Raw genomic sequence first — 12,165 nt, 5'->3', positions numbered from 1 at the left:
ACCACAAGGATGCAGGAAGTGGCGACACGTGGCAACACCCAGCCAAGCGGAGTGATGAAGTTACAACATTGGACATTGTCATTTATATGGCTGGCCCCGCTGTTGCGGCCTAGTCAGAAATACAAATCAAGCCAAATAGGTCTTGTATGCGTTGAAATAGATGTTAAAACCCTGAGCAGAGTTAAAGCCTATTATAAGGGTAAGATCAGAAATCCAGTGTTCATGCCCATACTGAACAAAGGTCACATCGTATTAGTGTAAGCACGTTGTGATTGGTCTCAAGCAACATCCCATGTTCACTGCACTAATTATGTCCCATGACAAAAAATGTGTTCCTTCTCTTATGAGACTTCACACCTGCAATTTAAAATTTCCATTCAGCTTCAGCTTGATGCAATACACCACACGGTTTGCAAAGTCTACACAAGCACAAAAAGACTTAGTCATTGAAATAATCATGTCCCATCATTGGTTCCTCCCGCACTGCATTTTCAGGAGCATCCTATGTCTCATAGGCGGCAAAGAACCAGAGAAATACCAAAGAGTTAACTGTCTGAAAATCTTCCTAAAGGGCAGGGTGAGGTTTGTACACAACAGGGGCTGACACACACGCAATGTGTACACCTACTCTACACGTATTCACTAACGTGACCCAAACATCCAATCGCATGATGCAATGTTTGTCAGATCTCAGCCTACAGTGTTCTATCAAAAACAGCTGATTTATTGTACTAAGCAAACTTTGTTAATTCCTCTGTTTTGTTTGTCATCAACAAGAAGAAAGAGATGTATTTGCAGAGCTCAGTTGATTTATATTATTGTGATTTTAAGGCAGGGTGCTCTCAGGGTATAGCTGGCCGCTTTGGTCGCATGACAAAACCTCAGTAAGCCTATGAGACTCATCTCAACCTTGAATTGAAAACCTTTGATGTTGTTGTTCAAACATAAGTTGAGCAGATATTCTTTCTTTAAGTCAGAATATCTCACATGTATAGAGCAATCCACCCACACATGTACACACACACACACACACACACATTTGTATATCCAGTCTAGACATTTTCCTTCCACAATCATTGTGCTCGATCTACATGTTTATGTTTTGCAGCAACATGTAGAAGTGTTTGGGGACAACCAAGTCAGGTGACTTCAGCCTTTTTGTAATTTTTTCACAAGACACCCTGTCAGCTTTTAAGCTGCAGTTTCAATGTGCTGGCTGTCATGTCTGTTTGAGTCATATTTAATAACAGTTATGCTTATGTCAGCATGTGTGATGCACATAGATTAAGATGTTTTAAAGGCATAGACAAAATAAATTTAACTGATGATGAAATAGCACATATGTTACTGAACCTTTTAAGAAAATGGGAAGTACATATATAACCAATGCATATAACAAAGTTTCATGACTACCAAGCCTATTAGCAGTTGTTTTTTTTAGCACAAACGTGGTAAGTTTTCTACTGGTCATTTTGGCAACAATGTTTTTTGGGATTATAAATGTGCATAGACTATCCATAAGGCTCTTTCCTCCCCTTCCACCCATCCATTTTCCCATCTGTGTCCCCTCTTCTGTCTTGCTTTCTCCACCAACGTGGATCTGCCCACAGAGCGGACAGCTGTTCACTCAGCAAGAGGCTGAAAGGTGGCAAACTCTTCGGCTCCTGCGTTCAAACCTTTTCTCTTCACCACTAGCAGTAGCACCTGGACTGCCTTCTACGTCTGGCACCATTCACCTGGACTCCGTCCAGGATCCTGCGATCCTCAGTTCCCCTGCCTTCTTGGCCAGGTTGCTGCAGTGGGCCGATTGTCGCTTTCAGATCCATGTGAAAAACGCCAGCAACATGGCGTGGCATATGTCCTCCATGGGACCTCCAGGAACTCATGCAGTGCTAAAGCATGAGTGCACTGGGCTGTTCCTCTCAGCTATGTTGTTGAAGATGTGGAAATCATAAGTACTTTATTTTGAATTTTTTACTCGTTTTTAAACTTTATGTTACCTCTGGTTAACTAGTAAGGGAAAATCCCATCAGGCTAAAAGACAGACACCAGCACCATGTAAAAAAAGCTATATAGCTATAGAAACTCAAGGAAGCCAAGGGGGGCAGGGATGTGTGTATGTGAGGTTGAATGGGCTCAAATAAAACAACCATATCCGTGACCATGGCAACTGCTGAATTTAAGCTAATTCATACACTCAAACAGCGGGTCTCTAACAACAAACATCCTCCCCATAAATATGCAAACCAGGCCTATCTTCTCTTGTGGATGGGCAGCACAGAAGGACGGTGACAGACCACCCACCAATGGATGTGATTCTCTTCTGATAATAGATGAATATTAGAAAATGAAAGTGCTTACTTGTTGAAATGAGAAGCAGAATTGAAGCCTCTGCTCTGGTTTGAGATATGAGTCTGAGATTCCAATGAGAAGCCTCCTGAGGATGTCTGGATTTACAAATCCCTGGTTTGCCACTGTTTCTCACCATTGTCACTTGTTTATTGGGCATTTACATGCAATCAGAGTAAGTGATACTCAACCCAAAATCTGTTTTTTGAGTATCAAAAACCCCCTGCAGGCTTGAAAGGTGGCTTTAAATGTTTGTAGTTTTTCTGATAGAGAACAGTAGCAGTGCTCTGCTTTGATTCTTGTAAATTAATCCAATGCTAATCAGATTCAACAGCAGGAAAAAGCTGTTAAAGGAAAAGTTTGTCATTTAAGCATGGAGCTTGAGCCTGCAGCTGGTTAGCCTATGCTTAGCATAAAGACTGGAAATAGGCTAAAGAAAAACAGATAACATGTCCAGAGTTGAAAAGAATCACCCACCAGCACCTCTAAAGCTCACCAATTATCTTGTCTGGCTAAGATATGGCTAAATATGCTGACAATATATTTTCATCAGCTAGCTCACAAAGTGGTTAAAGGCGTGGCAGGGACAATTTTCAGAGACATCACACCACTGTAATTACTACTATTTTTACAGGATTATACTGCATATACAGTACAATAATGCACTTTGTATGCTTGCACAGATATTTGCATTGTGAGTATGTGTGGATATGTGTGTGGGTGTCTGCATTTGTCTGTGAGCATTATTTTGCCCATTTGGCATTTTAGGCCCACAGCTGCAAGGTACAGGGTTTGGCTCATATCCGGTGCTGAGCTGGCAGTGGAGGGAGGGGTGTTGAAGGGTCCAGAGTGTGAAGAGTCATCACAGCTCTCCCTTCCTGCTGTACTCTTCCACTACTTCACTTTCCTAACACACAACTTCAAGCGCTGTGTTTTCATGCCTGTGTGGTTTTGTCTCTTGCTTTGGGGAGGGTCTCTTTGTGTACTTGTGTAATAGTGAAAGTGAAGATTTATACACAAGGAGCTCCTTCCCACAAAAATGAGCCATCTTTCTTTTCTCCCCACACACTCTGAGGCCCCTGACAGGTGGCATCCCCATGGGCCATGACAGGTAATTACCCCCAGGTGCTCTGTGTGTATATGTATGTATATAACAGCTAGCACTGGAGGGGCAGCGAGGAGTAATCCAGACATGCTAGTATTGGTGTCACCTGCAGGACCACCGTGGCTCTGACTCAAACTCAGGCACTCGTTGATTAATTCATGCTACACATCAGCCATTGTCCAGAGCAGCAGGAGGGAAACACATTCTGCAGTTGGGCAATGTTTTCATTCGAAAACAATAGGCAGAACCACAGATATGCTCGGCTGTTTTTAAGGGCTCGGAGAAAAGGAGGGCAATGAACCTCCAGGGGTGTTTTTATGAGGGAACTGAAAGAGCATTAAGAAAGGGAAAATGCATGTTGGTAAAAAAAAAAAACCCAAAACATGCCACACATATTATTTTTCTGCAAGCATGTGTATCATTAGGACAGGAGTGATGAGCATGACTCACTAGACGATTTGTTCTCATGTAAATCCAGACGCACAGATCATAAGAGCTGACCAAAACTGAAGCGCTCATGCTATCCCCCTTATTCATCATTTTTAGGGGTAAAAAAGTGGAACGAAGTGCATGAGTTTCAGTGCAGTGGGCATTTGAAAAGTGAAGTTATACTTCAGTTCTGCTCTGCGATGGTTGCTGGCCTCAGCAGACAGGGAGAATGGCCACAAACGCACAGCTGTTTCTAATCGGTAACTCAGCACCGATGGCTGACCTACATTCTGGTGCTTGCACGTCTTTGAACCCGTGGCCCTGCCAGACTCAGCAATGGGGGAAGGTAGAGGGAATGAGGGAGAAAAACAAGAGGGAGGAGATCCTGGAGTTAAGAAAAAAAAGGATGATAAAGAAAGAAACAAAAAAAGAAAAAGAAAGAAAAAAAGAAAGATAGTTTTTTTTCCCTTTTTTGTTTTGTTTTCATGTTATGATGGATTGTGCAGGTATAGGCCCAACACAGGTTGCATGCATGTTTAATGACAGACTATGTCAGACAGGCAGAGCCCTGTGCGTGCCTGCAAATGTTTCCACAGCCCCAAAGTGCAGCTGTGCACACCTAAAAAAGAAAAAGGGAAAAAAGGACTCATAAAAACCTCCTGACCGTCAATTTTCTGGTCTTCTGGATGGACTTGTTACGCTTGGAAATTGCTCATTTTTCAAAATTGCTTTTCTTTGTCAACACCCTGCTGTCAATCAAACTTTCATAAAGTTCTGCTGTCTGCATCTGAATGAGTGTCCCTTTTCATTACGGCTGGAGTGCATCTAGCTAGCATTCCTTGCATGCAGAGGAGGGGTACAGCCGAGTGCCAGGGGTCCCCTGGTAATGACTCATGGCAAAGATCCCTATCCACTCCCACTCCCAAACAGGCCGCTTCCCTGGGTCATGCAGAGAGAGGGAGAGAAAAAAAAGAGAGAGCGAGAGAGAGAGAGAAAGAGAGAGAGAGAGGGGGGGGGGGGGGTGTGGTGTGTTGTAGGGGAGAGTGAAAGCAGAGGGGAGGGGGGGGGCCTCCAGTGCAAAAATGCTGCAAAAACAAAAACCGTTAGTCGTTTGCTTTAACATTTACACACACTCAGCTTCGAAGAGAGGAAGGAACTGGAAGTGGGTCACTGTGTCTCAGGACTCCAGAGGAAAAAAAAGAAACAAAACAGAGAGCGGGGGAGAAGGGAAAACTGAGAGAGCGAGTCAGTGGTGGACTCAGGCCAGCCAGAAAAATCACCGGATTGAAATGTGCATCCACAAATCTACAAGGAGAGGAGCAGAGGGAGGGGTGAACTAAGACATCATTATTTGAGAAAAAGCGTTACACCTCACAGACTTTCATCTTGTGTCACCAAAAGCAGGTGTGACACCGAAAAGTGCAAGCCTCAAAAGCTGTTTGCAATATAGCACAAATGGGCATGTTTCAATATTAGTCAGACCCTTAATTTAGATACCATATAAACAGTTTCTCTTCATGGCAATATGGCTGCAAAGAATGTGCACGTCTTTTCTATATATGTGTATGTTTTTTTAGTTCAATTTAAGGTCCTTCAGTGGTGCTATTGATCAAAAAGTTACTGCAGCAGTGAACCCTCTTTGAAACAGTGTCAATGAACTCAAATAAGACATGAAGATGGAGAAACAGACACACAGTGCAAAAATGCAGTTTTTCTGCTTGTGCTTGAGTTTCCTCTGCAGACTTGCTTGCAGCAGTAAAAGCAACGGTGAAACTGAACTTGGTGCACTTGTCCTGCTCGTACTGCTCTGTTCCTCTCTGGGCCCTGATGGTCCTCTGGGTTCCTCATGTTTTTGTGCTGTTCTGAGACAAAAGGCTGATGTCAGCATCAGCACCACCACCAAACTTGAAGAAAGCCATCAAGGTCCTGCTGAAAGAGTAGAATCAACAGGGGATCTTTTCTTTCTGTTTTCTATTTCTGCCTCCTTCAGTTCCCTTCCCTAATTCTCTAACCTAGCCTCTAGAGTCTCCTAGTGGCTTGTCTCAAGGGCCCATGCTTGACCTTTCAATGGATACTTAATTTAGACAGGGTTAAAGGCTGCATCTTCTTTTACTCTGATATATTCTGTTTTTGCAGTGCACAACAGGGTAAACTACTGTTGTTTGTGTCATTCCTTTGTTCACATAGAAGCAAGTGCATCAGAAGTAGACAGAAGTGAAGAGGTGGCTACTAAAAGAATCATACATCCCTATGGGATGATTTAAAGTCTTTTTATTACATTAGTGAGTCACAAGCATTACTGTTCTTTATTTAAGCATTTTCTCAAACCGACAGGGCAATTTTTCCACCCACACTACCCATTATTGTTTGTACTTTCTGCTAAAATGACGTTCTGACTTTTTCAATGCATCTGTCTGACTTTTCTATGTCAGACAAATGTGTCTGACCGTCTGACTTTTGTATAAAGTGTGACGTGAGAAAAATGACATGAGCTTACTCCACAATGCCCCAGACTGAATAGCTAATCCTTTGTAACCTGCAAAGTAAACAAAAATATCAAAACATAAGTCTTGGGATTATAAAATACATCATACGTATGTGTTTGTATTCTTTGGTCGCGATCCTCTTCAGGTAGTAGAGTGAGGTAACCCGATCCAAGTCTTCTCAGATGATGTTTTGGTTGTTTCACTGAACAGCATGATAATCATGTTTGATAGCATGCACTTGTGTGTGTATGTGTGTGTGTGCGTGTTTGTGTGAGTGTGTGTGTGAGTTGAGGTCTCTACTACCCTCATTAAGTTAACTGCGGTTGACTTGCCAGGACTTGTTATGAACCTCTGCTTGGCCTGTGGTTCCAGACTATATTGTGTGTGTGTGTGTGTGTGTGTGTGTGTGTGTGTGTGTGTGTGTGTGTGTGTGTGTGTGTGTGTGTGTGTGTGTGTGTGTGTGTGTGTGTGTGTGTGTGTGTATGCGTGTTTGTGTGTTGTGGGGGCGGGTCCTGTCAGTTTAATCCGCTGTCAAAGAGAGGAACAGGAGAGTAGGGGTGCAAAACAGCCTGTCAGTCACGTGCTTTCTCTCTGTATGTAACCAGTATTTGTCTCCTTGTGAATGACTTCAGAATTACAGAGCAGTACATTATGTTTGCCTGAACTGCCTTCATGTGGAAACAATACTGTCATTAATAAACACAAAAGCATGGGAGAAATACACAATGTTAGAACAAGAAGCTGTTTGTGTCGGTGAGGTAAGAGTTGAAGTTTGTGCCCAAATCTGCTAGCTCATTATTAAACTGCTAGCAGAGTCAGAGTTGACTCGCATTAATGTAACTGTCACAGCTCTATTGAAATACCCCTACACATCACACATCAGCAGAAAAAGTTTCCCCTCTGAACTTAGCTAAATCAATGTGAGGAGAATGCATCATGAAGATATAAAGCTAGAGTATTCACAATAAGTCTTGTTGTGTCTGTGTATAGCAGAGCACCCCCCCCCCCCCCCCACACACACACACTGTTTGGTTTGTATTTTGCTCATGCAGGGCTGCACCGAGGTACATCATGACAAATGTTTTGCATCCGGATTAGTGATGTGATCCTTCAACAAACATCAGAGGAATAACTTTGTGTATCTGTCTCCTTGTATTTCTGTTTGACAGCTGAAGCGTATTATTGCATGGACAGTTGATTTACAGTGCAGATTATAATATACTGCTGTCATACTTCAAACAAAAGAGGCCAAAGACACTGATCCACTGACTTGTTGTGTCTTAACCACTGACAGCTGCTGTAGTATCTTCTAGGGGGCACATGAAGACTCTGAGCGGGACGTCAGGTATCGCTGTCATTTAAGTGATTGATGGGACAGGTGATGACAAGGTGCTTTAAGTATGGTGCCCGTTTAAATGGGTTTATATGTTGCTTAAATAATCTATTAAAGGTGAAATTGAATAAAAGCATTCTTAGAATTCAGTTTTGAAAAGTTAAACACTCAAAAATCAGCTTCACAGGGACTATGTGGGTGTGGTTAGATCAGATTTGACAGACAATGGTGACATATTTCCCTGCCAACGTAAGCAAACAACCTCCCACTGTCATCACATTCTGTCTGAAATCACTCAGTATTTGCTAATGTAAGATTTATGCACTATATAGGGCTCTAAAACTCTCACAAATGCACAGGCTGTGCATACTTTCTACTATTAATCCCTCAATTCAATATATATATATATGTGAATATATTTAGTTGAGTGGTACTAATCTAGTCATTGATGATGCAAAATGTCTGAAATTTAAATTTACTTTTTAATATTGAATGTCTTTTATATAGGATACAATTAATATGCAATCATATAACAATCAAAAGTGCAGAAGGAGGTAATTTTGGACACAGCCTTATTCATATATTGTTACATTTTCCTTGGTGCTCAGAAATATGTGATGACATCTTTCAACAGCCCTGACCACTTCAAACCAATACGAAGAGCACAGAAAACACAAAAATATAGAACTCTTTATTGTTATATTACCAATATTGTGTTAAATGTGTCAGACAACAGTGTTCTTATAGGATTCTTGCTTATAATTAGAAACTGTTTTAAGAGAATAGGTTTTCTTTGCCTTTACGCAGTGTAGTCAGTATGGAAAACAAAAACTAGAAGATGATGAATTTGATTTTTTTGACAATGAAATTGGAGTCAAGAACTTTGACTTTAATAACATTTTAACAGCACATCTCTGGTTAGGCATATCAGTAAATGAAGAACCTGTGGCTTTGCATGTTCAGTGTCGCCAGGTCAAATACAGTGCAAAATAGGGCTTTCAAAAGTGGCCATGGTGGAAGAAAATTCATATATTAAGGTTTCTGATATGCATGCATACACAGTGAGTGGCTGTAATTTAACATGGAGGTAAGAAAATAGCTCAGTGATTTTCATTGCTTTGTAAAACAGCTGGTATTATGTGAAGTATGTGGAATTTTGCTATCCACTTTGGGGACCTATCGTGCATTGTGCTCATTTACAGTGGCATTTGTAAATGTCACATGTCCACAAGGCACAGGATGTGACTTGACGATGTGGTAAGTGCAGGCAGATGTATGTTGTCTTTGCAGCACCCGGCCACTTTGCATTTCCCAGCATTAGCAAATTATTAAGCTTTAGTGGTGGCTTTGTGGACTTTCTGCTGGAAATTTGAAGAGAACAGGGAAGTTGTATAGTTGCACTTTACAACAAAGAGACTTAGTGCTGTCACTTGATGGACAGGTTTTGAAACAACACTGCAAATGTAGCCACAGGAAACATTCCTCCTGTCATTTAAGAGCTTCATTTATGACACCTGTGTCAAAGTCTACAGTAAGAACACTTGAGTTTGGGCCCAGGCTGCGTCTTATCGTTCTCTAAACAACCGGTGTTTTGTCATTCCCTATGCTGTCATACAGCATCAATTGTGTGCACTGTTGTGCGTGTGTTATATATGACTGTGGACATTTCTGCACAAGCACTTAGAGTATGTTTACAGTTTTTGTGCAAATGGAATTTTATCAGCAGCATGGGGAATATAGAACAACTAATATTTGTAGTAAATATATTTCCATATCGTTTGCTAATATATTACAGTCAACTCTATCAAGGCGAGCTTACAGGAATATATTAAATATGGAAGTTTAAAGGTCTGTCATAGGGTCAGGACAATCCAGCAATAAAAAAACTTTGATCTCTCCTAAACTGTCCATTTAAACTGCTCACTCAGTAGTTTCGGTTTGAATAAAAATCTCTTATTGCAATGTATTAAAAATGAAACTGTCCATTCTTTATATACACTTCTACACATCTTACTTATACACATCTTTGTTCAAGTATTTGTGAATGTATGTATGTGCTGCTTGGGAGTGTCTATATTTCTGAAGAATAAAAAGGCAATAACTCTAACGTGAGCAGGAGAAAGAGACAGAGACAGAGACAGAGACAGAGACAGAGACAGAGACAGAGACAGAGACAGAGACAGAGACAGAGACAGAGAAGTGACGCCACATTGCACACAGAGAATGCCAGTTTGCTATTTGTGTAAACTACGTATCTCTTGGACTAGGAAGACATAAAATAATTAGCAGGTGCAATTACTGTATAAATCACGTGTCTAAACACGTCATGGAAGGGGAAACAAATTTCTTCTAAATTATATCAGAAATGTGCACTCTTCTCCTGTGCTGCTAAATGTTCCTGTTTCCTGTACTTGTTGACAAATCTTATGTGACATAAAGGCGTGATATAGCTATAACTGTTCTGAATGAAACAGTTATTAACAAAGACTCTTCTTTACAGTATGTGCCACATGGTGTATTGTATAAATTAATTCTCACAGCATCTGACATTTGCATTAGTTATGATTAATTGTTTTAGTGTGTGCCAATGTGCGAGTGTGCACATGCATGTGGATGTGCTAAGATGGATCAGAGGAAGTGTGTATTGACACATTGTGTCATTATGTAGGTGAGCAAACATGTTGACAAAACATTCTCCATTTAATGCTTGGGGAAATTTCAGTAAATCAGGTATTGCATCAGGGTGGACACACCTGAAATGATTTTTTTTTGGGGAAGCTTAGAGTCTTCTAGATTATTCTTTCATGAACTGTGTCAACTGTCCATTTTGACTTTTAGGTCAAATGGGCAGTTGCATTAAGTCTTGCTCACATTTGGATTAGTGATTTATTTGGCTTCAAGATTTTAAAGCAGACAGTTGTGAATATTAACAAGAATTTCAAAGATGCTCTTTGCAAACTTCTGTATGCATGTGGCTCACAGACGTAGTATGGAACATTGTGTGGTTACTCACCAATTAACACCCATGGCTGGTAAAACACAACACCACTGAGAAGCTAACACACCTTTTTTTATTAGTGCTTAAATGCACAACCAAAAACTAGTTAGTGAGCGAAAACTCAAACTTCTATTTCACCTTCAGGTTTTCAACCACAGGTATGTAATATAAAGAAAACAATAGGCGGTGGAGATACTTTAGAGTTTCCTTGTTCCCACACACAATTGTTTTTACACACACACAATTGCACATGCACAAACCACACGCACACAACACACACACACACACACACACACACACACACACACACACACACACACACACACACACACACGTAAAATGAATTATCCAAAATCCACTTGTTTCTTGCATTAGTATTCCTTGTTGGAGTCTTTTTTTTTCTACCACAGATGATTAGTTAAACTCCAGAGCAGCAGCGTGAGAAAATAACGTCAAAACCTGTACTCTGCTGCCCCCCTTTGGAAAATGTATATATGACACACACTACAGGATAATGCCTAATAGCCACATACACTTAACAATGTGTTCAGAGATCATAGATTTTAATTGAACTTACCTTGCTTTTTTGCCAGGACAATACCCGATCAGATTCAAGATCTGTTTTACAAGATTTCTTTATGGTAATGAACAGACTCATATAACATATGTGAATTCTTTGATCAGGAGGTTATTCTTAGGTGGTAAAAAGCAACAACATTAAAATCAGAGTCAGTGACATAATACTGATCTTGCATACCTCTGCACTATTGAGAACATACTATATGTTGTCAATGTATTAAAAACATTTTTTAAAAACCTGTTCATTGGGCAACATTTGCAGGAAGAGGCATATACAATGGTCAGGCCGCGCAGGCAGAGCCTTCAATGTAATCTTTGACAACCTGTATGTCCACTGCAACAGGATTGCTTTGCAACATGTACATTGATGTATACTTCCAACAGCAAAAAGAGACTGAACATTTCAGGAAGAGAGAGAACAGGTGAGCAAATTGGCTTCAAAGCTTAACACTCGCCCTGGGGGCTTGCTTGAGTGAAGTAGACACAATGGGTGCTTCCTGAACTTAAGTATGTTACCTACATACTACATACTGGGGGTGGGTTAACTTGCCCACTGGCTCATCTTACCCTACTCTCCCCTACTGGGTCCTTGAAAGCAGCACTCTAAAGCACAACATTTCCAATCTTACTGCAAAAATTGGTATCACTGTACTTACCTATTTTTTATTTATCCAATAATTGGGACTATAACAATAAACGGTTGTGAAGAATTGTCTTTCGGGTGTCATATAGCTACAACTAAAATAACAAGATGGGAACTAACATTTGTTAGTGTTAACAGTTCTCAGGTTATGCAGAGGGAAATGTAATGTAAAAATGACTTATGATATAACACGAATAAAATCGATCAAAATAGCTCACTTTCCATTTGCAACAACAAATATGG

The sequence above is a fragment of the Scomber scombrus genome, chromosome 2, assembly GCF_963691925.1.
Source record: "Scomber scombrus chromosome 2, fScoSco1.1, whole genome shotgun sequence".
NCBI lineage: Eukaryota > Metazoa > Chordata > Actinopteri > Scombriformes > Scombridae > Scomber > Scomber scombrus.
This window is presented reverse-complemented; position numbering follows the sequence as displayed.